The sequence below is a fragment of the Phyllostomus hastatus genome, unplaced genomic scaffold (assembly GCF_019186645.2).
Source record: "Phyllostomus hastatus isolate PE091 unplaced genomic scaffold, TTU_PhHast_1.1 phas_contig_30, whole genome shotgun sequence".
In the NCBI taxonomy this organism is placed as follows: domain Eukaryota; kingdom Metazoa; phylum Chordata; class Mammalia; order Chiroptera; family Phyllostomidae; genus Phyllostomus; species Phyllostomus hastatus.
Window position 1 is genome coordinate 8255526 of NW_025333841.1, and position 4649 is coordinate 8260174.

The following is a 4649-nucleotide window of genomic DNA, read 5'->3' on the forward strand; positions in this document are numbered from 1 at the left end:
GCTTTGTAAATGTGAAGATTAATATCTTTTACCACATCTGAAAAACTGTCAGCTACTTCTTTAAAAGATTTTATTTATTTTTAGACAGAGGGGAGGGAGGGAGAAAGAGAGGTGGGGAGAAACAGTGTGTTGTTGCTTCTTACGCACCCCTACTGGGGACCTGGCCCACAACCCAGGCATGCGCCCTGACTGGGAATCGAACCAGTGACCCTTTGGTTCACAGGCTGGCACTCTATCCACTAAGCCACACCAGCCAGGGCCAGCTATCTCTTTAAATACTGATTCCATCCATTCTCTATACAGATTTCCCCCATTATCCGAGTGTAAAGCATTCCTAGAAAAGCTTTCTTAAGCTTAAATGATGTAAAGTGAATAAGCAATTAGCATTCATTTATATGGAATTTTTTTTAGTGTTTCCAGACCCAAAATTCAACACATGCAACAATATCTTGATTTTGTTCACCATGAAATAATTGTATCCAGTTTTACAGTAAGTATAACACACTTATGAGCTCTCTTAGGCTTTTCTGGTACCTTAAGACACATCTTGCTAACAAATGCACAAAATAAATTCAAAAACAGAGTTCAGAAAGGGGGCTGGGGACTCGGCTTGCTGTGTTGCTGTCCCAGACAGAACCTGAGAAAGTCCAGCGGCAGACAGAGTTCCTCCAGCCGCCCGACAATGTCGTCTCGTTTACTGGAGCAGCCACTGTTCCTGAAGAACAACTGCGAAGAAGGGGAGCAGCCTTTGCCCCTCCACCAGCCAGCCTCAACAGTTCTTCAGTGGAGCTCCCTATGAACAGCAGCAATAACAAAGGTAATGGCAATGGCAAAAATGAGGGGCTGGGACACATCCCTTCCTCATCCTCTATCCACAATGGAGACATAGAGCAGATTCTTTTGAATGCACAACACAAATCATGACAGAATAGTTCAAGAGGCAGTTCTCCCTGTGACAGCCCTTTCCCACAAGAAGATGGGCAAATTACATTTGCAGTGGAAATACACATCAGCAGGACCCGTAGTTCTCAGTCAGAAGTAGTTGTATAAGGAGGGAAAGAAGTTAATGCTTTGAAGAAAAGTGTAGACTGGGTGTCAGACTGGTCCAGTAGGCTTGAGAACATTCCAGCTAAGGAGTTCCACTTCCAGCACCCAAAGTGGTCTGTTTCTTTAAGCAAGAAGAAAGTGGAGCCATGAAGAAAGGGGCTATTTTTCCTGCCAAATTTCTTAAGGTGCTCATTCCATCTCCTTGTTTCATGTTTTGGCTTTGGAGCTAGGCATCTATACTGGAAAATGACTGAGCTTGCCTTTTGCCAGCACCTACTGAAGGAAAGAAGTCTCTGAAAAAGTGTGTGACCTGTGAAGTGGTTTATTGTCACAGTAGCGTATTTGAACTTGAGACCATTGTAAGCATGACCCAACCTACAACCCTATTTTTACATATCCAAGCTCCAGTAATTCTCAAATCCAGTATTTTACTCAAGCTCTGTTGAGGCATTTTACTAACAGGCCTCATTCCCTTTTTGGCCTGTAAGACACTTCAGAATTTCCTAACAGAGTTTACTGTTGTTTAGAAATTTGCAAGGGCTTCTTTTCCGCAAATGCCACCAGCAGATAATAGTTTTGTCAATAATGCTGTTGTCTCCTTTTAGTACCAACAGACTGAGACCTGAATCATTCATGGTATAAATTTTACTCTTGCAAGAAGACTACCGTCTCTCTCTAAAAACAAGATCAGGTTGGCAAATGATATTAAAACTTTGTTGTTTTGTTTTGTTTTGTTTTAAGACAAAGGCAAGCTTCCCTAAGCTTGAACTTATTAGTTATAAAAAGAAAACAAGAAAAAACACAAGACACAAGAAAAAAATATCCTCATCAATAAAAATTATTTTAAACCAGCTTTGGGGCCACTTTTTGTCGAAGCTCCTGATGGCACCTTTTCATTTGTAGGAGGCAATCTGTGTAAATGACAGCTATGAGATGGAAGAGGAAGTAAAATACGTCAGCATATTTTACTACTAGTATGTTGTAATGCTGTCTCTTCTATGGTATAGAGTCTTTACTTCTGACAAGGAACATCTCAGGCCTAGAAATATATTAAATTGCCTTTGCGGGGGAAAAAGAATTCATAGCTATAGTGGCTTGATGCTGAGATTCTGAGTGTAGTTCCTGGGGGAAGGAGCTTGACAGTGGCACTCTTCCTGCCTGAGTTACATGCTGCCTCTATAATGGCTTACTACAAAACAAACACTGAAAGCTAAGTTTGCTTTTTACCTTTTTTCATAAAAGTGATAATCCTCTTCAGATTTCTTTCAGTTAGCAAAAATAGATACACATGTAGTTCTTTTATAAAAGTGAAGTGGTTTAATGCAAATTTTTGCAAAGTGGGTGATACCTGTATTTTCTCCCTTTGGAATTCCTATTAGACATATGTTGAAGCTTCCCAGTCTATCTTCCATGTCTTTTTATTTATTTATTGTTATTCTATTACAGTTGTCTCAATTTTCCCCCTTTGCCCTCCTCCACCATGTCTTTTTTTAAATCAATTTTATTAAGGTATAATTTTCAATGTATAGTCCTATGAGCTATAACTAATATTTATATCAGGGTAATCATTACCATAGTGAACATATAGGTCATTCACATCACTAAAATGTTCTCTTGTGCTCTTTTCAACATATCTCTTATTTCCATTTCTATGTACCCATTGACATGCTTTTTATCTTTATTGATTCTTCTTTATTTTTCTAGAACTTCACAGAATGAACTCTTTTGTGTCTGGCTTTGTTTACTCAGATATAATGTCTTTGAGATCTATCCATGTTTTGGGGTATATCAGCAATATCTCTCCTTTTATTTCTGAGCAGTATATCATTATATAAACATGCTACAATTTGTTCAGCAATTACTCTATTAGAGGATATTTAAGTTGTTTTCAATTTTAGATTGTTATGAATAAAATGATGAACATTCATGCATGGACATGTTTTTTTTTCTTTTAGGTAAATACTTAAGAGTGGGATATCTAGGTCACATGGTAAATGCATATTTAACTGCTTAAGAAAACTGCAAACATTCTTCCAAAGGTGTTGCACCATTTTATAGTTCTGCCAGCAATGCATGAGTTCTAATTGCTTCCCATCCTAACTCATGCTTGATATTATTAGTCTTTTTTAATTTTAGCCATCCTACCAGATGTGTAGTGATATATGATTGGAATTTTAATTTGTAGCTTCCTGATGACTGATAGTGTAGTTCCATGATTTTTTGTTATATTTATTGGTCATTTTCATAATTTTTAAAAGTTTCTATTTAAATATTTTATCTACTCTTTTAGCTTGTCTTATTAATTATGAATTCACTATATATACTAGATACAAGTCCTTTGTCAAGGTTATGTATTGCAGATTTCTCTCCTATTCTGTGACTTGCCATTTTATTTTCTTAATTTATATTTCAATGAAGAATAGTTTTAAATTTGGGGGAAGTCAAATTTATAAGCCTTTTTCTTCATGGTTTGTACTTTTTGTGTACTAAGAAACTTTTGTCTATGTCAAGGTGGTGAAGATTTTCTCCTAGGTTTTCTTCTAGGCATTTCATGGTTTTCCCTTTTTCTTTTAGGTGTATAATCCATTTGAGTTAATTTGTGTGTATGGCATCAGGTGTAGGTTAAGGTTCATTTTTAAAAAAAAAAATCTAGACATTTAGTAGTTCTGGCATATTTCTTGAAAGGACAATGTTACCCCAATTTAAGTGCCTTGGCACCTTGTCAAAATTAATTGACCATATATTTATGGGTCTATTTCCAGACTATGCCCTCATGCCAATACTGCACTCCTGAATTACTATAGCTTTATAGAAAGTCTTTAAATCACATAGGATAAGTATTATAACTTTGTTCTTTTACAAGATTTCTTAACATTCTAGGTTTTACTCTAACTTTTAGAATCAGATTATCAGTTTCTTCAAAATATTATACTGATATTCTAATTGAGTTAGTCTTAAATCTACAGAAAATTTGGAAAGAACTGATGTCCAAACAAAAGTCTCTGTGAGTCTTTCAATCCATTTATTTAGGTCTTCTTTAATTTCCCTTGGCAATGTTTTCTACTTCTCAGTGTAAATCTTACATACACTTTAAAAAGTTATCCCTAATTATTCCATGTTTGAGGATGCTATTGAAAATGGCATTCTTTCAAATTTTGTTTTCCAATTGTTCATACCTATTATATAAAATTTTGTATATTAACCTCTGTTCTCTAAGTTTGCTAAGCTCGCTTACTAGTTTTAGTAGCTTTTTTGGAGATTCTTTAGAACTTCTTATGTAGACAACAATCATATCACCATGAACAGTTTTATTTCTTCTATCTCAATCTATATGCCTTTTATTTTTTACTTGTCTGATTTCACTAGCTAGCTAGCTAGCACCTCTAGTATAATAGTTAATAGAGGTAGTGAAAGCAGTCATCCTTGCCTCATTCCCAAACTTAGGAGGGAAATCTTCACCATTACAGATGATGTTACTTACATATTTTTCATCAGGTTGAGAAAATTCCCTTCTATTCTTGGTTTGCTGAGAGGTTTTACTTTGAAAGCATTTTGAATTTCCTCAAGTGCTTTTTCTGCCTTTACTGTGATTGTCTTATGTT

The 4649-nt window shown here is 35.7% G+C and overlaps 1 pseudogene; it reads left to right on the forward strand.

Annotated features, from left to right (window-relative positions):
- Positions 1-682: 682 nt before the first annotated feature.
- On the forward strand, positions 683-1327 carry LOC123819136 (annotated as a pseudogene).
- The last annotated feature ends 3322 nt before the right edge of the window (positions 1328-4649 follow it).